Source organism: Musa acuminata, chromosome BXJ1-10 (assembly GCF_036884655.1).
Source record: "Musa acuminata AAA Group cultivar baxijiao chromosome BXJ1-10, Cavendish_Baxijiao_AAA, whole genome shotgun sequence".
Lineage (NCBI taxonomy): Eukaryota > Viridiplantae > Streptophyta > Magnoliopsida > Zingiberales > Musaceae > Musa > Musa acuminata.
Window position 1 is genome coordinate 34,922,099 of NC_088336.1, and position 23,777 is coordinate 34,945,875.

Sequence of the window (23,777 nt, forward strand, 5' to 3'; positions counted from 1 at the left end):
ATTCATTTTTCATAATTTTTTTTTGCTATAAATCTTTTATATGGATATGAATGGGTACGAATCATTAGTTCAGAAAGATAATCAAAATATTCTCAAGTTTATATGTTATGTTTCTACGATAGTTGACTAATTATGTTTGTCATCTGTGTCAACTTGGCCCTAGTCATATTAAAATTAATATCGATTACGTTGTTACTGATTTTATTATAATATATAAAATCATCATAGCTGAACTATCATTTGTGTGAAATATCATATGAATAAGGACAGAATTATAGATGTCATTAAATGTGTTCGTATTAAAATTATGTTCTAAGCCCTATAAATTGATGGTGTCATGATATATGAATGCATAGAAAAATTTAATTGTGTGAGGACTTTCATTCATCATATACTCACCATTTCTCCACCTCTTTATCACTTATCTTAGTTTTTGTTAAAGGTTCTTCTATTGTTATAATCAAGTGACGCCGAGGAACCATTGTCACATGAAATAATATGGTAAATCATATTACGAAGTTTTAATCGAAAAATAATCGAGTGAAAGATTGGTATCGAGAACATGATCCGCCTAGTTTCACTCGTTTTCATATCTTCTACTATGAGACGATCGATATGTGCCTCAGCGCTGAATTCATTTTTACATGTTGAAGCATTAGTTTGTTACATGAGCATCCGAATCATTAAAATCCGGATCGGACCTGAGTCACATTTCGAACCCCACCCAAACCCCCGCGGCGCAACCCTGCCCTAATCGCAGCGGCCGCTCTTTTTCTTCGGCGACTGCGGCGTCTCCTCAGTGAACGACGGCTGCCTTCCTCTCCATCGGGAAACAGCGACAGTTGGCGGTGCCGTCTTCCCCTCCCGGTATCTCTCTTTCTCTTCCTCCTTCGCCATCCCACACTACTCCCTTCTCCTCCCTCTTCCCCGTCTGTTCATCGCAGCCCCGCCCCCACCCCCGCCCCACGGGCGCCAGCCCCCCTTCCCCGATCCCTCCTCCCTCTCCCCCTTTCGTCGCAAGGTCGCCCCCTTCCCCGACACCATCCTCCTCCTCCTTCCTCCCTCCTCCCTCTTCCCTCAAAAATGGAAAAAGTTAGATTAAAGTTTTTAAGTTTGAAATAAATTTAAATTTATTATAATTTTAGCAAAAATAATCTAATTTAGGAAAGAATAGTGACACATCTTTTTTTGTGCTTTAAGGAATATCTTTGTGGTACGTTCTCAATCGTCATTATGTTAATATTAAATTATTTATAAAGAAATTATTTGATTTTTTAGATTATTTATTTAAACAACTTAAACCTTAAGATTCAAATTAATCGATGAATTATTAGATTTTTTAGTAAAACAGTTTAAACTTTAAGATTCAATTAAATCAAGTAATCAATCGATGGATATACTTGGTTCTATCACCAAAAAGAACGACGGGATTCCACTGGGTGTGGATCGAGGTCTTCAATCCTCTATATCTATATATAAATTTGATATGCTTGTTAGATCCAATTCTAAAATTGATCCCGCGACATAGTATACTGATACACCGTATGCCATTAGTACATTAATGTGGTTTGGTCGTAGTTTGATTGTCTTGAACCATGTGTCTAAGGCAGCTCCTGAGGCAAGAATGGTTGTGACATATATTGGTGTGGAGCATGGAGAATGTCATAACTTCTACTTTCGCCATTGATTTGTTGCTTCGTGTCATTAGCTCGATCATCGCATTATTGCTCGGAGAAGAATGACCAGCCATGATTGTATTGCTGTTGGCTATAAGATTCTTCATAATATAATGACTATGCATACGATGAACTTTGCGCTGTGTCTATGTCATGTAGGCTCTGTCGTTTCTGTTGAAAACCATCTACTGTTTTTCACTTTCCCTTCTATGCATAAACATGACCAATATCTTATCGAGCTAAATGATCTGAATCCTGAGTGATATGTGTAAAATATTGCTTTTCAGTCCATGTACCACCCTTAAATTGTGTAGATGTGATCATCTCTAGCATTGCTGCTATCAGCGGTGAAGGTACTATGTCTACGACGCTGTCATGTCTTTGGATGGAGCGGGTTGTTGAATGCGATTGAGAAGGTGTCTTGTCGTCCGACACGATTCTTTTCAACGGTGCGACTGATGCTATTGTCTTCCCCTTTGTCTATTCCTTTGCTTTTGCACATTGGTCGAATGATTATGACGGTTGGGTGTCTCTAGTTCATCTTGATTAGAGTGTTCATTCTCTTAATCCTTTCAAATTTGATCCAATCCACAAATTTCTCAAACAATGTCTTTTCCACATAACGGTCTAGTTTGACCTGTAAGTGAATCATTTCTTTACATTCTTGATGAAAAGGATCAATTATTCTGGAAGTGCGCATTTGAAATGTTTCAGGTTTTCGTTGTAGGACATTAGTGAATCTAATGTTAGACAAAACATTATGCATCTTCCACCTAATCTGAATGCTGAAGTACCTAGTGCAAGTCCTTGACTGATGTTCAACCTATTAGCACAAACTTGAACATCATCTGTATACGATCAACATAGTTAATGCCATTGTCACTCTTATGCTGCATATTTGATGAAAATATATTTGATGAAAATATATTTGATATCATTTTTCAATATCTGCAGGGTTATAGCATGCTTCACAGTTTCTGAAGCTACCAACTGCAATAGATAAATAGTGGAAGGTAGTGTCAGTGCGCATGTGTCACATCAAGACATTATTTCAGTGGTGGAGAATTGCTTCGATTTGAGCATGATAATAAGTAAATGATCAAAGGTACTCATAATCCACACTCAAACACCATTTAGAGACTTTAATCTGAAAGAAATGGTTTATGGGAACTGATGGCAGGTGGATTTATGTGAGGAATTTTATCTGATACAGATGATCAGCTTGAAGTTTTCAACTTCCTTTTGGTTGGAAGCAGATACAGAAAATATATTTAGTTTGGATGCGCTTGATCTGAGGTAGAAGAGGAGTTGGACTTAGAGAGGGCCTGTATTAGATTAGTTTTTTTTTGTATTTTTCTGCAAACAGCACACGATACTGCTTCAAAAGATGATGTTTTTGGTGCAAAAAAGGCTCTTTTGCCTTTTCCCATGTAACAATTCCTCCATTTATCTTTCCTCCTATCAACTTTGCGGCCTGTTTAACTTTTCCACTGCCACATACGAAAGTTCAGAGCACAGTTCCAACTTGATAGTGGTCAACCCCCTTCAATCATGTGAACTTTCCTCAGAAAAGGCTGCAAAAACTGCCAAGTATCACACCTGTCGTAAAAATTCTTCGAGTCTTTCCATTGAGTTCTTTAAGCAGAACGGTTGGAGCGATGCACAAGTCATGAAACTTACCCAGAAGGCACCCAAGTTGCTGCGTGCTAAGGTAGAGACTACACTGAAGCCCAAGATGAGATCTTTGCAGGACATGGGATTTTCTGTTACCGAAATAGTTCAGTTGGTTTCAACATGTCCGACTATACTCTTTCATAATTTCCAACCGAATTTGAACTTCTTGAAGGCACTACTTGGTTCTAATGAGAGGTTACTGAAAGTCTGCAGGAAGAACCTATTTCTTCTTACTTGTAGCTTAGCTCGGAAGATAGAGCCCAATATCTCTCTCTTAAGGGAATGTGGCATCAGTGATGAATGCATCGCGCGTATGGTGGTGTTGAATCCTGGTTTTGCTGTTCGAAAAAACAAATTTATTAAGGAAGTTATGGAACATGTTGAGGAGTTGGGTGTGCCACATGATTGTGGAACGTTCCCTTATGCACTTGTTGCTGTCTTGAACATGAGCAGATCTAAGTTTGATGCTACCTTTGCAACCTTGAAGAGCTTTGGCTGGTCCCAGCCAGACATCGTTGCCATACTCAGGAAGAACCCAGGTGTTTGGACACTCTCAAAGAATAACATATCTGACAAGATGACATTCCTGATGAAGGAAGCTGGTTGTGAGCTGCAGTATATCATTCGCCATCCTGGGATTCTTTCATATAGCTTGGAGAAGAGGTTGAGACCTCGACTTGAAGTGATGAATTTTCTTGAGCAGAATAAATTGCTGGATAAAGGACATAGCCTTATGTCTGTCATGCTACTAACCGAGGGGAAGTTCATAAACAAATATCTTTTCCCGTACAAGGAGAAATTTACTGCTCTCTATAATGCCTATGTTGCTGCTGTGCAGGGAAAGCACCATGTTGTCGCTGAAAATTAGGATTGCAAGTGCTTCCTCGAGACAAAAGTGTAAACCTATTGCATACTGACTGCACTATTTAATCATCTTAAATCTGTGACAATTTATAATCTTCAGGAGTTTCGTCTGAGTAGAACATCACTGTTGATTTTGATATTTTATTTCTAATTATCTTTTGATACCTTTTTTATTTTTTACGGATGTTTTAAAGCTTTTGTGTTATGTTTCTACGGTAGCTAGCTATTTCTGTCGGCTGATCGGTGACGACTTGGCCTCAGACATGCGTGGGAAAATAATTGATGTGTGGAGAAACAATATTGTGCGAGTGACTCTTCATCATATTCTCAATATCTCTGCGCCATCTCTATCTCTCTTACAAGAGAGATCGAAACGATACATGAGTGATAATCTTAGCCCTTTCAATATTCTTCTAAACTGAAATTAAGTGTAAGCAAAATAAAAGTTTCAACCACTTGAAATATCATAACATTACAGCAGCGAGGAAACATTTGAAAGACCTCATACATATTATGAAATCTAACTTGTAGAGCAATCCCCAACAAGCTCGGAAACTTTGGAATCAAGTACAAGACAGGAGTTGTTGCCAATATATACAATGATGCATTGATAATAACAAGATTGAGAAGTTTTCTTGTTATATATATATATATATAATAATAATAATAATAATAATAATAATAATAATAATAATAATATAATATATATATTAAATGTCATGAGATTCAAGTTAGATCGTCTGAGTTCTCTTTAACCTAAACACTGGACGCTCGGCGCTCGCCTAATCACTCAGGTGAGTGGAGGCCAGAGCGCCTTGCATGCACATCCTGTGTGCTTTGTCATTTGTGTGATGCTTCGGCGAACATTGGCCGGGCACTGTGTGATCGCACGCCCGAGTGTTGTTGCGTCTAAATTGAACTCTCGATTGGGTCCAACAAGAAGCAATTTGATCCCCACTCTCGTGTGACTCACTTCGCTTGCAATATTTCTTCCCCTCTCCCGTTGGAGAGCCTTAGATATGCTCGATTCCTACTACCTATTTCGTGTGAATAGGTGGCGAGCCAAACTACCAACAACCAGCGCCATAACTTCCCTGGCTCCAGCTATAGTGGCATGTCTTTCCTTAATGGTACATTCTCTCTCTTCCCTTTCTGCTCGTCTACGCTCGCTTCTCTCTCTCTCGTCAACCCTCTCTGTCTTTCTTTCAATAGGCCAGCTTATTGAAAGACTACCAAGTAATTAGTCGAAGCATTAATTATTTTGGCATCGACTATTTTGTTACATGAGCATCCGATAAATGGGGTGGGCCCCACGAATTCAACCGGAGGCGGTTCGACGGGTCACGCGCCCGAATGATTAAAATCCGGATCGAACCTTAGTCACATTTCGAACCCCACGCAAACCCCCGTGGCGCGACCGTGCCCTAATCGCAGAACTGATCTTTTTCTTCGGCGACTGCGGCGTCGCCTCAGTGAACGACGGCTGCCTTCCTCTCCATCGGGAAACAGCGACAGTTGGCGGTGGCGTCTTCCCCTCCCGGTATCTCTCTTTCTCTCTCTTTCTCTTCCTCCTTCGCCATCGCACACTCCCTTCTCCTCCCTCTTTCCCCTCTGTTCATCGCAGCCCCGCCCCCACTCCCGCCCCACGCGCGCCAGCCCCCCTTCCCCGATCACTCCTCCCTCTCCCCCTTTCGTCGCAAGCTCGCCCCCTTCCCCGACACCATCCTCCTCCTCCTCCTCCTTCCTCCCAGACCACAGCCCTGTCTTCTTCCTCCTCCTCACTCCTTTCTGTTTTTGTGACTGCTTTAATTTTGAATTGTTAATTTTGAGTTATTATTTTTTACTATAATTTTGAAAAAAAATGTCATTTTTGAGGTTAATCTTCTTTTTCTAGTTATCTTGTTATTAGATTTGGATAATTTAGCACTTTAATGTTTTCTAGATAGTTAAATCAATGTAATTAATATTTAGTGGTGATGATTTGAAAATGAAATTAGATGAAACTCATTTTGTCTAATTTTTATTTTAATGCCTGGCCTTTTTGTTAATTATATTTTTTATTATTTTATATTGGGTAGTTCTTTGCGGAGCTTGGGCGAGTGCCTTTAACAATACTGTCTTAAACATTGGTACAGTAGCATGGAACAAGTGATCTTTTTTACATACTCATTTCCTGATCATTGTAACCCATTAAGGAGGCCATAAAAAATAATTTTGATATATTAATTTAGATTAACGTAACTTGATTGTAGCCAGGTACTGTGGTCATATATGGTGCTCAGTTTTTGCAATTTTCTTATCATACAATATCTCCTATGATGTTTTTTTTTTGACAACTGACGATTAATTTCTGGTTCTTGGAATGTTCTGAAAATGCATGCATGTCATGTATGAGAATTTACTTTGGACAAATAGCAAGCTACAAGTTGAATAATGTTGATAGCATAGACAACAGGAGAAGTGCTGCTTTTAAAGAGAGCAAATAGAATTGGACAGTCTTTTGAGGGGAAAAAAATGCATGGAAAAGATAGAACGAGAGATAGCAGAGATGGTGATTGGGTCGCTGGCCAAAGAGAATTATATTCTTTTGTCAATAGAATCATGTATAAGTCTGACAATTCCACATCCGTTTTACTTATAAATATATCTAAATGAACACAAGAGAATATAGTTTCTTTCATTCATTAATCTTTTCTTTATACAAAGGAAGATATAGATAGGTTGATTACAAACTGTACAGCTAAGCAAATTGATTCCATACAATTTTTTATTCTAATTCTTTTCCTGTAATATGGGATGATTTAATATTGATAGAGTGGTCCAAAATAGGGGATAAATTCCCTTAATTATTTGATTATAAAATGCTTAATTATGGAATTTTCTATATTCCCCCTCAAGCAAGTTCGAAAATTTTAATTGTTCTTCGGTTGTTAGTTAGATCCTCACAAGAAAATATTTCAAGCCCTTTAGTAAATATATTTGCTAGTAGCTTCTTTGTAGGAATATAAGATATGCAGACAATTCCTTCTTTAATTTTCTCCTTTATGAAATATCAATCTACTTCAACATTCTTTGTTCTATCATGGTGCATTGGACTATGAGCAATATTGATAGCTGTCGTATTGTCATATTATAGTCTAACAGGAGTTTAAGTGGGTATTCATAACTCTTTTAGAAGCATTTTTAGCCATAGGAGTTCACTAATATCTTATGGTATTGCTCTGAACTTTGCTTAAGCATTGCTTCTAGCAACAACTGTCTACTTTTTGCTTCAGGTCACCAAATTGCCTCCAACAAATATACAATATCCTGAGGCTGATCTCCTATCATTTACTGATCCTCCCCAATCAGCATAAATGAAGGCCTCAATTCTCATATGTTTGTCCTTTTTGAGAAACAATTCATTGCCCGGAGTCCTTTTTAGATATTGAAGGATTCTATATACAGTCTCTAATTGTACTTCACATGGTGAATGCATAACTCACTACACCTCGTTGCAAATGCTAAGTCTGGAGGAGTATGAGATAGGTAAATCAACTTACCTACCAATCTCTTATATTTGATTGTGTCTATAGTGGCTCCTTGTGAATGACATCACAATATATGATCAAGATCTATTGGGGTTGTCCACAGGTTTATGATCAAGCATCCTTGTTTCTTCTAGAAGGTCTAGGGTGTATTTCTTTTGTGAAACAAATATCCCATTCTTTAATCTCGCTATTTCCATGCCTAATAAATATCTGAGTTGGCCAAGATCTTTAATTTAAACTCTTTGGCTAGAATATGCTTCGATTTCTCTAATTCTGAGGTATCATTGCTTGTTAGGATAATATCATCCACATAGATTATAAAAACAGTAATATCTCCCTTATTTGAGTGTTCATAGAATATTGTATGGTTCGAATAACTTTGAGCGTAACCATGGCCATGAAGTGACCTTGTGAACCTCTTAAACCATGCATGCTGTGATTGCTTGAGACCATGAAGAGATCTTCTCAGCTTGCACACCTTCTTCGAGCCATACAAATTCTCAAAGTTGGGTGGTAGATCTATGTATACTTTTTCCCACAGTTCTCCATTGAGAAAGGTAATTTTTACATTTAATCGATGTAAAGGCCATTCGAAATTAGCTGCAAGAGATAACAATACTCGAATAGTGTTTAGTTTTGCAACCGAAGCAAATATTTCTCAGTAGCTAACGTCATATGTTTGAGTAAATTCTTTTGTATCCAAGCTGGCTCTGCATCTTTTAATATAATCACTCGTCTTATTCTTAGCAATAAACACTCATTTGCATCCCACTAGATTCTTTCCTGTTGTCAGTTGCACCACACTCCAAGTATCATTCGTTTGAATTGCAATAATCTCCTCTATAATTGCCTCTCTCCATTTTGGAATTAATAGAGCATCTTGTATATTTTTTGGATTTTCTAAACCAGACAAGTAAGTTGTGAAAGCATTAAAGGCTTGAGACAATCTATGATAAGACACATATTTAGATGTAGGATGCATCGTACAAGATCCAATTTATTTCTTTTAATACAATGGGAACATCAAGATTTGAGAAAGAAATAGAGTTACCTATGTCTGGGTCTGGATCACTCTCGGTTCAGACTCTTGTTAGTACTCAAGAGGGTGAACGTTGACCGTTTCTAGATTTTGCTGCATTGAGCACACATGAAGCTCATGTGCAATCACAATGAAATCTCCCCCTAAAGCAGACTATTCAATAGCATGTTGTGGCGTTAAAGATTTAGGTTTTAGAGTCGGAGATTTTGATTTAGGATTATCAATATGACTAATTAGTTGTTGGCTAGGTAGGTTTGGTAGAGTGGGAGTGTGAGATGAATTTTACAAGGAAATATGGATTGGTAGTGATAGTTCCAAAAACAATCTTCTTGGGTAGAATTCTTCCCCTAAAGTTAAATATTTTTGAAATATGTTTCGTTCTCAAAGAATGTGACATCTATAGTGACAAATATTTTTTTCGATATAGGATCAAACATTTATAATCCTTTTGAGTTTGGGAGTAGTCGATGAACACACACTTTTAATGCACGAGGTTCAAGTTTTCTTCGTTGATGGTTATGAATATGGACAAAAGCTATGCACCTAAATACCTTTGGTGCAATAGAGTTAAACAGTTTTACATGTGAATAAATGGAGGATAAACAATCCAGAGGTGGTTGAAAATTAAATATTTTTGTTTGCATTCGATTAAATCTAATATGAAGCAATAATAATGACATCTCTCTAAAGATTTTTAGGAACATAAGTGGTAAATAAAAGAGCGTGCTACTTTAAGTAGGTGTCCATTTTTTTGTTCTGCAATACCACTTTGTTGGGGGCTATCAACTCATGAAGATTGGTGGATTATTCCATGCTCTAACAAGTGGGAACCAAGAATGATATTAAAGTATCCTCTGCCCTTTAGAGTTCTCAAACTTGTACTTTTGCGTAGAATTTATTTTGGATCATGGTATGAAAGTTCTTGAAAGTTTTTTCAGCATTAAATTTTTCTTTAAGAGGTAAACCCAACATACTATTGTATGGTCATAAAAAAATGTTAGAAACCACTAGGTTCCAGACAAAATTGTCATTTTAGAAGGATGCCAAATGTCACTATGTATAATACTAAATTGTTTGGATTCTTTTTAAGGCTGAGAAGGAAAAATAGTGATGGTGTTTAGCACATTGACAAATTTCACATAGAAATGGCGAACGATTATTGTTTTCGAATAATGAAGGTAAACTTTTACAACTAAGGAAAGCTTGGCTGGCGTAGTCTATAGTGCCACAACATTATTTCACTGCTAGTAGGAGTGTTACTATTTATTGTCAACTGATCTTTGTTATTTCAAGTAGCATCTTCTTGAAGATAATAAAGTCCTGCACTCTCTTTAGCATTGTCAATCGTCTTCCTCGAATATAGGTCCTGAAATTTATAGTAAAAAGGAAATAATTTAGTGACATAATACAAATCCTTTGTGAGTTTGCTAATAGACAACAAGTTGGGAACATAAAGTATAGAATTTAAAATAAAGGATTTTGAAATTGCAATTGTGCCTTTTCCTGCTATAGAAGAAAGTGATCTATCAACATCTTTTACTTTCCAGGAAAATGTGTATAGGAGGAAAACAAGTGTGAAAGGCTAGTCATATGGTGTATTGCACCTGAATCTATGATCCAAGTAGCCTTGAGATCAAAGAAGCAAACAAAGTTGTGAAATAATTATCTTTTGTGGCCAAAAGAGCAAGATGATGAAGGCGAAGGATTAGGATTTTGGGATTGGTTTAGAAACTTGAAGAGTTGCTCAATTTGTTTCTTACTGAATAGAGGCGTTTCGGCTCCTTTAGAGGTAGTGGCAGATTGATTGTCTACTTGAAATTCTTGGCTATTAGTCTTATTTGGAACTCGATTGTTCTTCCAGTTTGTTGATTTTTCTTGTATCTTCCAACAAGTTTCTCTTGCGTGTCTTGGTTTATTGCAAAATCATACTTTGCTTTTATCATCTCCCTTTCTTTGATTACATTGCAGAGCATGAGCAGAAGTAATTTCAGTTGTCATAATAAGTGCAGAATTTTTTGCAACCATAGATGGAGTGGGAGATCCCATATTGACTTCTCTTATACTTTCCTCCCTCCTAACTTCAAATAATATAGCTTGGAGAGATGGCAATGGATCCTTTCCCAATATTCATTCATGAACTTCATCTAATTCTTTGTTTAAACCTGTCAAAAATTGAAAGGCTCAAGCCCTCTCAAGCATTTTTATGTATTGAGCATTATCAGCTGCATGTGACCACTCAAGATTATGGAAAATATCAAGCTCTTGGAGAGTGTCTTCAAGGTATTAAAGTGTTTTGCAACACTAGTATTACCTTGTTTTAGTTGTTTGATCTTACTTGTAATCTCAAATACTTGGGTTGAATTCACCATATTTGAATATCTCTCGATCACAGTATCCCATAACTCCTTTGTATTGGTCAACATATATATGTTTGGTCAATTTATGGTTCCACAAAGTTTGGCAACGATGATATGATTATGGAATTTTCATATATGCTTACTTTGAACTTGGAATCATCCACTAAAGGTGTCATTGATCTAGTCAAATTGTTGATCTTTCCTCTTCCTCGGATATACAGTTTAACGGATTGAGACCAATGAAGAAAGTTCTCTCTGTTGAGATTATGTATTATAATCAGTAAGGATGGGTTGCCAACTAAGTTGTTTCTTGAAGATGGAAGCATTGGTTTCATTTTCTCTCCTATAAACATAGTAGCATAGGTTCCTCACAAACAAACAAAGAAGAAGAAATAGTTTCGGCTAATCCAGAGAGTGGCATAATAGAGGAAAAAATATTTAACAATTAAGGTTAACTGAAAGAAGAAAAACTATTTCTATTAAAACCAAGCTCTGATACCACGAACCAAGGTGCACCTTACCAATATATACTAATGTGTCAATCGATCATTGGTATGGTACATGCCAAGGTATTGTATGTCGATACGTGTCGATACGATGGGGCATATCGATGGTACAAAAAAATTATCGAAAATAGCTCAAAAAAAAAATAGATTAAAGCTTTTAAGTTGGAAATAAATTTAAATTTACTATAATTTATGCAAAAATAATCTAATTTATGAAAGAATAGTGACACATCTTTTTCTATCTTTAAGGAATATATTTGTTATACATTCTCAATCGTCCTTATATTAATATTGAATTATTTATAAAGAAATGAATTGAAATATTAGATTATTTATTTAAATATCTTAAATTTTAAGATTCAAATGAATCAAGTAATTAATCGATGAATTGTTAGATTATTTATTTAAATAGCTTAAACTTTAAGATTCGATTGAATCAAGTAATCAATCGATGGATATACCTGGTTCTACCACCAAAAAGAACGACGGGATTCCATTGGTTATGGATCGGGGTCTTAAATCCTCTATATGTATATATAAATTTGATATGTTTGTTAGGCCCAATCCTAAAATTGATCCCTCAACAATGTATACTGATACATGGTATGCTCTTAGTGCATTAATGCGGTTTGGTCGTAGTTTGATTGTCTTGAACCACGTGTCCGAGGCAGCTCTTGAGGCAAGGATGGTTGTGACATATATTGGTGTAGAGCATGGAGAATGTCAGAACTTTTACTTTTTCCAATGATTTGTTGCTTCGTGTCATAAGATCGATCATCGCATTGTTGTTTGGAGAGGAATGACCAGCCATGATTGTACTGTTGTTGGTTGTAAGATTCTTCATAATATGATGGTTGTGCATACGATGAGCTTCGCGCTATGTCGATGTCGTGTAGGCTTTGTCGCATCTGTTGAAAACCATCCACTGTCTTTTCCTTTCCCTTCTATGTATAAACATGACCAATATCTTGTCGAACTTAATGATTTGAATCCTAGGTGATATATGTAAAATACTACTCCTCAGTTCATGCACCACCTTCAAATTGTGTAGACGTGATCATCTCTGGTGTTGTTGCCATCATTGGTCGAGGCATCGTGTCTACGTCGTTGTCATGTCTTAGGACAGAGCGGGTTGTTGAATGTGATTGAGAAGGTGTCTCATCGTCCGACACGATTCTTTTCAATGGTGCGATTGATGATATTGTCTTCCCCTTTGCCTATTCCTTTGCTTTTGCACATTGGTCGAACGACTATGACGGTTGGGTGTCTCTAGTTCATCTTGATTATAGTGTTCTTCGTCTTAATACTGTTAAATTTGATCAAATCCACAAATTTCTCAAACAGACCTATAAGTGAATCATCTTTTTACATTTTGATGAAAAGGATCAATTATTCTGCAAGTGCTCATTTGAAATGTTTCATGTTTTTGTTGTTGGACAGTAGTGAATCTGATGTTAGACAAATCATTATGCATCTTCCACCTAATCTGAATGCTGAAGTACCTATTGCAAGTCCTTGACTGATGTTCAACCTTTTAGTACAAAGTTGAATATCGTCTGTATACGATCAACATAGTAAATGCCATTGTCACACTTATGCCACATATTTGATGAAAATACATTTGATATCATTTTTCTATATCTGCAGGGATATAGCGTGCTTCACAGTTTCTGATGCTACTAACTACAATAGATAAATAGTGGAAGGTAGTGTCAGTGCGCATGTGTCATATCAAGACATTATTTCAGTGGTGGAGAATTGCTTGGATGTGAGCATGATAATAAGTAAATGATCAAAGGTACTCTTAATCAACGCTCAAAACACCATTTAGAGACTTAAATCTGAAAGAAATGGTTTATGGGAACCAAATGTAGGTGGATTTACGTGAGGAATTTTATCTGATACAGATGATCAGCTGGAAGTTTTCCAACTTCCTTTTGGTTGGAAGCAGATACAGAAAATATATTTAGTTTGGATATGCTTGATCTGAGGTAGAAGAGGAGTTGGACTTAGAGAGGGCAGCAATAAGATTAGTTTTTTTGTATTTTTCTGCAAACAGCACACGATACTCTGCTTCAAAAGATGATGTTTTTGTTGCAAAAAAGGCTCTTTTGGCTTTTCCCATGTAACAATTCCTCCATTTATCTTTCCTCCTATCAACTTTGCAGCCTGTTTAACTTTTCCACTGCCAAAGACCAAAGTTCAGAGCACAGAACCAACTTTATAGTGGTCAACCCCCTTCAATCATGTGAACTTTCCTCTGAAAAGACTGCAAAAACAGCCAAATATCACACCTGTCATAAAAAATCTTCGAGTCTTTCCATTGAGTTCTTTAAGCAGAACGGTTGGAGCGATGTACAAGTCATGAAACTTACCCAGAAGGAACCCAAGTTGCTCTGTGCTAATGTAGAGACTACACTGAAACCCAGGATGAGATCTTTGCAGGACATGGGATTTTCTGGTACTGAAATAGTTCAGTTGCTTTCAACATGTCCGGATGTACTCTTGCGTAATATCCAACCGAAGTTGAACTTCTTGAAGTCACTACTTGGTTCTAATGAAAGGTTACTGAAAGCCTGCAGGAGGAACCGATTTCTTCTTACTTCTAGCTTAGCTCAGAAGATAGAGCCCAATATATCTCTCTTAAGGGAATGTGGCATCAGTGATGAATGCATCGCGCGTATGGTGGTGTTGAATCCGGGTTTTGTTGTTCGAAAAACCAAATTTATTAAGGAAGTTATGGAACATGTTGAGGAGTTGGGTGTGCCACATGATTGTGGAATGTTCCCTCATGCACTTCTTACTGTCTTGAACTTGAGCAGATCTAAGTGTGATGCTACCTTTGCAACCTTGAAGAGCTTTGGTTGGTCCCAGCCAGACATCGTTGCCATACTCAGGAAGAACCCATGTATTTGGAAACTCTCAAAGAAGAACATATCTGACAAGATGACATTCCTGTTGAAGGATGCTGGTTGTGAGCTGCAGTATATCATTTGCCATCCTGGGATTCTTTCATATAGCTTGGAGAAGAGGTTGAGACCGCGACATGAAGTTATAAATTTTCTTGAGCAGAATAAATTGCTGGATAAAGGACATAGCCTTTTATATTTCATGCCACTAAGTGAGCAGAAGTTCATGAACCAATTTCTTTTCCCGTACAAGGAGAAATTTACTGCTCTCTATGATGCCTATGTTGCTGCTGTGCAGGGAAAGCACAATGTTGTCGCTGAAAATTAGGATTGCAAGTGCTTCCTCGAGACAAAGTGTCAACCTATTGCTCTGCACTATTTAATCATCTTAAATTTGTGACAATTTATAATCTTCAGGAGTTTCGTCTGAGTAGAACATCACTGTTGATTTTGATATTTTATTTCTAATTATCTTTTGATACCTTTTTATTTTTTACCGTTTTTTACCGATGTTTTAAAGCTTTTGTGTTATGTTTCTACCGTAGCTATCTATTTTTGTTAGCTGATCGGTGGCGACTTGTCCTCAAGACATGCGTGGGAAAATAATTGATGTGTGGAGAAACAATATTGTGCGAGGGACTCTTCATCAGATTCTCAATATCTCTGTGCCATCTCTAGCTCTATTTGAGCCTCTCGTCTTACAAGAGAGATCGAAATGTTCCGAGAGAGATAATTTTAACCCTTTCAATATTCTTCTAAATTGAAAATTATCGAAGTAAAATAAAAGTTTCAACTACTTGAAATATCAAAACATAACAGCAGCGAGGAAACATTTTAGGAAGATGACATTCCTGATGACGGAAGCCGATTGTTGTGAGCTGACATGTCATTAGCTCTCCCGTGAATGAGGTTATGAATTTTCTTAAACAGAATAAATTGCTGGATGAAGTATGTAATCTGCTATCCGTCATATGACTATCTGAGATGAAGTTCATAAAGATTGCACTATTGAATCATCTTAAATCAATGACAATTTAAGTTCTTCAAAAGGAATTTCTTGCCGTAGAAAATCCCTGTTGATTTTGAGATTCGTTTCCTATATATTTTGTTAGATCACAAACGATACTAAATCTTTTATAACGATGTCAATGAGTACAACTCATTACTTCAGAAAGATAATCAAAATATTCTCAAGTGTTTTTATGCTATATTTCTACCTTAGCTGGCTAATTCTATCAGTTCATCTATATCAACTTGACTTCAGTCATGTTAATTGGTATGGATTACGTTTAATTATTATTATTTTTTTATTGTGAAATATGTGGAATATTGATAGCTAAACTGTCCTCTAAATGATTGGAATCTATTTAAATAGAGTGTGAAATATGGATAGAATTATGAATATCAGTCATTAAATGTATTTGTATTAAAATTATAGTCTAAACTCTATAAATTGATGATGGAGTCATGATATATGAATGCATAGAGAAATATAATTATGTGAGAACTTTCGTTCATTGTATACTCACCATTTCTCTACCTATATCACTCAGTCGTTCAATTGAATAATATGATAAATCATATTAATGAGCATTAATCAAAAAACAATCGAAAGTCATAGATAAAATTAAGCATAATAAACTAGAAATGTTGGTATCGACAACTTCACGAGCCGAAGACGATAATTGTAACATCTCATTAGTCCCACAACGAAAGTAGGTAATGTGTATGATTAGCTTATTTGAGCCTAATAAGTGTACTATGTTAATTCTTACTTAAGCATTTTGATCAATGATTGAAGGATCAAAATTAAGTTATTAGCAAGTTAACTCATCAGACTCTCGGGTCGTGACAATAATACATTGATAGATATTTTGCTCCATTTCATTTATTTCCTATGGGACGATCGATATAATGCCTCACCGGTCATAGGAAAACGACAAATTTTTGTATCGCATCGACTATTTTGTTACATGAGCATCCAATATGTGGGGTGGCCCCAACGAATTCAACCGGAGGCGGTTCGACGGGTCAGACGCCCGAATGATTAAAATCCGGATCGAACCTGAGTCACATTTCGAACCCGAACCAAACCCCCGCGGCGCAACCCTGCCCTAATCGCAGAGACCGCTCTTTTTCTTCGGCGGCGACTGCGGCGTCTCCTCAGTGAACGACGGCTGCCTTCCTCTCCATCGGGAAACAGCGACAGTCGGCGGTGGCGTCTTCCCCTCCCGGTATCTCTCTTTCTCTTCCTCCTTCGCCATCGCACACTCCCTTCTCCTCCCTCTTTCCCCTCTGTTCATCGCAGCCCCGCCCCACGCGCGCCAACCCCCCTTCCCCGATCCCTCCTCCCTCTCCCCCTTTCGTCGCAAGCTCGCCCCCTTCCCCGACTCCATCCTCCACCTCCTTCCTCCCTCTTCCCTCTTCCTCCAATTTTTCTTTGTTTTTCTTCCTCGATACCATCCTCCCCCTCCCCTTTCCTTCCTCCTCCCTCTTCCCCCTGTTCATCGCAGGCCCCCGCCCATTCGCCTCGTCGCAACCCCCTTCGCAGAACCCTTCTCCCTCTTCCCCTCCTCCTCGCTGCTCCCAGACCACAGCCCTGTCTTCTTCCTCCTCCTCACTCCTTTCTGTATTTGTGACTGCTTTAATTTTGAATTGTTAATTTTGAATTATAATTTTTTACTATAATTTTGAAAAAAAAATGTCATTTTTGATGTTAATCTTCTTTTTTTAGTTATCTTGTTATTAGATTTGGATAATTTAGCACTTTAATGTTTTCTAGATAGTTAAATCAATGTACTTTATATTTAGTGGTGATGATTTGAAAATGAAATTAGATGAAACTCATTTTGTCTAATTTTTATTTTAATGCCTGGCCTTTTTGTTAATTTTATTTTTTATTATTTTATATTGGGTAGTTCTTTGCGGAGCTTGGGCGAGTGCCTTTAACAATACTGTCTTAAACATTGGTACAGTAGCATGAAACAAGTGATCTTTTTTACATACTCATTCCTGATCATTGTAACCCATTATGGAGGCCATAAAAAATAATTTTGATATACTAATTTAGATTAACGTAACTTGATTGTAGCCAGGTACTGTGGTCAAATATGGTGCTCAGTTTTTGCAATTTTCTTATCATACAATATCTCCAATGATTTTTTTTTTTTTTGACAAACTGACGATTAATTTCTGGTTCTTGGAATGTTCTGAAAATGCATGCATGTCATGTATGAGAATTTACTTTGGACAAATAGCAAGCTACAAGTTGAATAATGTTGATAACATAGACAACAAGAGAAGTGCTGCTTTTAAAGAGAGCAAATAGAATTGGACAGTCTTTTGAGGGGAAAAAATGCATGGAAAAGATAGAACTAGAGATAGCAGAGATGGTGATTGGGTCGCTGGCCAAAGAGAATTATATTCTTTTGTCAATAGAATCATGTATAAGTCTGACAGTTCCACATCCGTTTTACTTATATATATATCTAAGATGAACCCAAGAGAATATAGTTTCTTTCATTCATTAATCTTTTCTTTATACAAAGGAAGATATAGATAGGTTGATTACAAACTGTACAGCTAAGCAAATTGTACAGCCAAGCAAATAGAAGTGCTGACAAATCCACATCCGTTTTACTTATAAATATATCTAAGATGAACCCAAGAGAATATAGTTTCTTTCATTCATTAATCTTTTCTTTATACAAAGGACCATGCCCGATTGATTTCACAAAGCTTGTCAATGATGATATGATTATGGAATTTTCATAATCGCATACTTTGCACTTGGGATTATCCTCTGCAGGCGTCATTGATATGGTCAAATTGTTGATCTTTCCTATTCCTCGGATATACAGTTTTACAGACTGAGACCAATGAAGAAAGCTCTCTCTGTTGAGTTTTTGTATTATAATCAGCAAGGATGGATGCCACCTAAGCTGTTGAAGATGGAAGCATTGGTTTCAATTTTCTCTCCTTTAGGCATAATAGCATAGGTACCTCACAAACAAACGAAGAAGAAGAAATAGTTGGGGCTAATCCGGAGAGTGGTAGAACAAAGGAAAATTTTTTTAACAATTAAGGTTGAGAGAAAGAAGAAAAACAATTTCTATTGAAACCAAGCTCCGATACCATGAACCAAGGTTCACCTTACCGATCTATACTAGTGTATCGATCGATCATCGGTATGGTAAGTGCCAAGGTATTGTATGTCGGTATGTGTCGTACGATGGGGCATATCGATGGTTTAGAAAAATTATCGAAAATAACTCAAAAAAGGAAGAAAGTTAGATTAAAGTTTTTAAGTTGGAAATAAATTTAAATTTACTATAATTTTGGCAAAAATAATCTAATTTAGGAAAGAATAGTGATACATCTTTTTCGAGCTTTAAGGAATATCTTTGTGGTACGTACTTAATCGTCCTTATGTTAATATTGAATTATTTACAAAAAAATGATTTGAATTATTAGATTGTTTATTTAAACAGCTTAAACTTTAAGATTCAAATGAAACAAGTAATTAACGATAAATTGTTAGATTATTTATTTTAACAACTTAAACTTTAAGATTCAAATGAATCAAGTAATCAATCGATGGATATATATGGTTCTATCACAAAAAAGAATGACAGGATTCCACTGGCTGTGGATCGGGGTCTTCAATCCTCTATATCTATATATAAATTTGATATATTTGTTAGACCCAAACCTTAAATTGATCCCGCGACATAGTATACTAATGCACCGTATGCCATTAGTTTATTAATGTGGTTTGGTCGTAGTTTGATTGCCTTGAACCATGTGTCCGAGGCAGCTTCTGAGGCAAGGATGCTTGTGACATTTATTTGTGTGGAGCATAGAGAATATCAGAACTTCTACTTTCGCCACTAATTTGTTGTTTCGTGTCATAAGATCGATCATCGTATTTTTGCTCGAAAAAGAATAATCAGCCAAGATTGTATTACTGTTGACTGTAAGATTCTTCATAATATGATCGTCGTGCATATGATGAGCTTCACGCTTTGTCTATGTCGTGTAGACTCTGTCGAATTTGCTGAAAACCATCCATTGTCTTCCCCTTTCCCTTTTATGTATACACATGACCAATATCTCATCGAGCTTAATTATCAGAATCCTGGGTGGTACGTGTAAATTACTACTTCTCAGTCCATGCACCACCCTCGAATTATGTAGATGTGATCATATCTGGCATCGTTGCCATCATCGGTCAAGGCACAATGTCTACATCGCTGTCATGTCTTTGGACTGAGTGGGTTGTTGAATGCGATTGAGAAGGTGTCTTCTCGTCCGACACGATTCTTTTCAACCTTGCAACTGGTGCTATTGTCTTCCCCTTTGCCTATTCCTTTGCTTTTGCACATTGGTCGAACTATTATGACGATTGGGTGTCTCTAGTTCATCTTGATTAGAGTGTTCTTCCTCTTAATCCTCTCAAATTTCATCTAATCCACATAATATGATGGTCGTGCATATGATGAGCTTCTCGCTGTAAGATTCTTCATAATATGATGGCCGTGCATACGATGAGCTTCGAGTTGTGTCTATGTCGTGTAGGCTCTATCGCATCTGCTGAAAACCATCCACCGTCTTTCCCTTTCCCTTCTATGTATGAACATGACCAATATCTCGTTGAGCTTAATGATTTGAATTTTGGGTGGTATGTGTAAAATACTGCTCCTCAGTCTATCCACCACCTTCAAATTGTGTAGACGTGATCATCTCTAGCGTTGTTGCCATCATCGGTCGAGGTATTGTGTCTCCGTCGCTGTCATGTCTTTGGACGGAGTGAGTTGTTGAATGCGGTTGAGAAGCTGTCTTGTCGTCCGACACGATTATTTTCAACGGTGCGACTGATGATATTGTCTTCCCCTTTGCCTATTCCTTTGCTTTTGCACATTGGTCGAACGATTATGACGGTTGCGTGTCTCTAGTTCACCTTGATTAGAGTGTTCTTTCTCTTAATCCTTTCAAATTTGATCAAATCCACAAATTTCTCAAACAATGTCTTTTCTACTTACCGGTCTTGTTAGACCTATAAGTGAATCATCTCTTTTCATTCTTGATGAAAATGATCAATTTTTCTGGAAGTGCTCATTTGAAATGTTTCAGGTTTTCGTTGTAGGACATTAATGAATCTGACGTTAGACAAAACATTATGCATCTTCCACCTAATCTGAATGCTGAAGTACCTATTGCAAGTCCTTGACTGATGTTCAACCTATTAGTACAAACTTGAATATCGTCTGTATACGATCAACATAGCAAATGTCATTGTCACTCTTATGCCACATATTTGATGAAAATACATTTGATACCATTTTCAATATCTGCAGGGATATAGCGTGCTTCACAGTTTCTGAAGCTACTAACTACAATAGATAAATAGTGGAAGGTAGTGTCAGTGTGCATGTGTCAAATCAAGACATTATTTCAGTAGTGGAGAATTGCTTGGATGTGAGCATGATAATAAGTAAATGATCAAAGGTACTCTTAATCAACACTCAAACACCATTTAGAGACTTAAATCTGAAAGAAATGATTTATGGGAACTGAATGCAGGTGGATTTACGTGAGGAATTTTATCCGTTCAGATTATCAGCTGGAAGTTTTCAACTTTCTTTTGGTTGGAAGCAGATACAGAAAATATATTTAGTTTGGATGTGCTTGATCTGAGGTAGAAGAGGAGTTGGACTTAAGAGAGGGCAGCAATTAGATTAGTTTTTTTGTATTTTTCTGCAAACAGCACACGATACTGCTTCAAAAGATGATGTTTTTGTTGCAAAAAAGGCTCTTTTGCCTTTTCCCATGTAACAATTCCTCCATTTATCTTTCCTCCTATCAACTTCGCGGCCTGTTTAACTTTTCCACAGACGCATACGAAAGTTCAGAGCACAGTTCCAACTTTATAGTGGTCAACCCCCTTCAATCATGTGAACTTTCCTCAGAAAAGGCTGCAAAAACAGCCAAGTATCACACCTGTCGTAAAAATTCTTCAAGTCTTTCCACCGAGTTCTTTAAGCAGAACGGTTGGAGCGATGCACAAGTCATGAAACTTACCCAGAAGGTACCCAAGTTGCTGCGTGCTAAGGTAGAGACTACACTGAAGCCCAGGATGAGATCTTTGCAGGATATGGGATTTTCTGATACTGAAATAGTTCAGTTGGTTTCAAAATGTCCGACTATACTTTTTCATAATATCCAACCGAATTTGAACTTCTTGAAGTCACTACTTGGTTCTAATGAGAGGTTACTGAAAGCCTGCAGTAGGAACCGATTTCTTCTTACTTCTAGCTTAGCTCAGAAGATAGAGCCCAATATATCTCTCTTAAGGGAATGTGGCATCAGTGATGAATGCATAGCGCGTATGGTGGTGTTGAATCCGGGTTTTGTTGTTCGAAACAACAAATTTATTAAGGAAGTTATGGAACATGTTGAGGAGTTGGGTGTGCCACATGATTCTGGAATGTTCCCTCATGCACTTCTTTCTGTCTTGAACTTGAGCAGATCTAAGTGTGATGCTACCTTTGCAACCTTGAAGAGCTTTGGTTGGTCCCAGCCAGACATCGTTGCCATACTCAGGAAGAACCCATGTGTTTGGAGACTCTCAAAGAAGAACATATGTGACAAAATGATATTCCTGACAAAGGAAGCTGGTTGTGAGCTGCAGTATATCATTCGCCATCCTGGGATTCTTTCATATAGCTTGGAGAAGAGGGCGAGACCTCGACTTGAAGTTATAAATTTTCTTGAGCAGAATAAATTGCTGGATAAAGGACATAGCCTTGTGTCTGTCGTGCTACTAACCGAGGGGAAGTTCATAGACAAATATCTTTTCCCGTACAAGGAGAAATTTACTGCTCTCTATAGTTCCTATGTTGCTGCTGTGCAGGGAAAGCACCATGTTGTCACTGAAAATTAGGATTGCAAGTGCTTCCTCGAGAACAAAGTGTAAACCTATTGCCTACTGACTGCACTATTTAATCATCTTAAATTTGTGACAATTTATAATCTTCAGGAGTTTCGTCTGAGTAGAACGTCACTGTTGATTTTGATATTTTATTTCTAATTATCTTTTGATACCTTTTTATTTTTTACCGATGTTTTTAAAGCTTTTGTGTTATGATTCTACGGTAGCTAGCTATTTCTGTCGGCTGATCGGTGACGACTTGGCCTCAAGACATGCGTGGGAAAATAATTGATGTGTGGAGAAACAATACTTTGCGGGGGACTCTTCATCAGATTCTCAATGACTCTGCGCCATCTCTTGCTCTATTAGAGCCTCTCGTCTTACAAGAGAGATCGAAATGTTCCCAGAGAGATAATCTTAACCCTTGCTCTATATTTCTAAATTGAAAATAATTGAAGCAAAATAAAAGTTTCAACTACTTGAAATATCATAACATAACAGCAGCGAGGAAACATTTTAGGAAGATGACATTCCTGATGACATCAGGAAGCCGATTGTTGTGAGCTGACATATGTCATTAGCTCTCCCGTGAATGAGGTTATGTATTTTCTTAAACAGAGGATGAAGGAAGTAATCTGCTATCCGTCATACGACTATCTGAGATGAAGTTCATAAAGAAAGAAAATTTTTTTCCAGCTACGCAAGGAGAAATTTACTTCTCTCTATGATACCTATCTTGCTGCTGTGCAGAGAAATTAAATTTTTGAAGTGCTAAACCTATTGCATACTGATTGCACAATCGAATCATCTATATCAACTTGACTTCAGTCATGTTAATTGGTATGGATTACGTTTAATTATTATTATTATTATTATTATTATTATTATTATTATTATTATTATTTATTGTGAAATATGTGAAATATTGGTAGCTAAACTGTCCTCTAAATGATTGGAATCTATTTAAATAGAGTATGAAATATGGATAGAATTATGAATGTCAGTCATTAAATGTATTAGTATTAAAATTATAGTCTAAACTCTATAAATTGATGATGGAGTCATGATATATGAATGCATAGAGAAATATAATTATGTGAGGACTTTCATTCATCGTATACTCACCATTTCTCTACCTCTGTATCACTCAGTCGTTCAATAATATGATAAATCATATTAACGAGCCTAAAAATAAGCATAATAAACTAGAAATATTGGTATCGACAACTTCACAAGCCTAAGACGATAATACATCGATAGATTTTCTGCTCGATTTCATTTATTTGCTATGA

General features: G+C 37.0%; 3 long non-coding RNA genes across 3 annotated transcripts; all 3 read left to right on the forward strand.

The window, feature by feature from the left end:
• The first annotated feature begins 664 nt into the window (after positions 1-664).
• Positions 665-4,387, forward strand: LOC135594701 (uncharacterized). The gene is made up of 2 exons (XR_010480202.1): positions 665-867; positions 2,631-4,387. It is a non-coding gene; the product is annotated as an uncharacterized LOC135594701 (long non-coding RNA).
• A 650-nt stretch (positions 4,388-5,037) lies between these two features.
• LOC108951469 (uncharacterized) lies at positions 5,038-15,051 on the forward strand. The gene is made up of 2 exons (XR_010480203.1): positions 5,038-5,754; positions 13,294-15,051. It is a non-coding gene; the product is annotated as an uncharacterized LOC108951469 (long non-coding RNA).
• A 1,579-nt stretch (positions 15,052-16,630) lies between these two features.
• Positions 16,631-22,637, forward strand: LOC135594702 (uncharacterized). The gene is made up of 3 exons (XR_010480204.1): positions 16,631-16,789; positions 20,912-21,062; positions 21,138-22,637. It is a non-coding gene; the product is annotated as an uncharacterized LOC135594702 (long non-coding RNA).
• Positions 22,638-23,777: the final 1,140 nt, after the last annotated feature.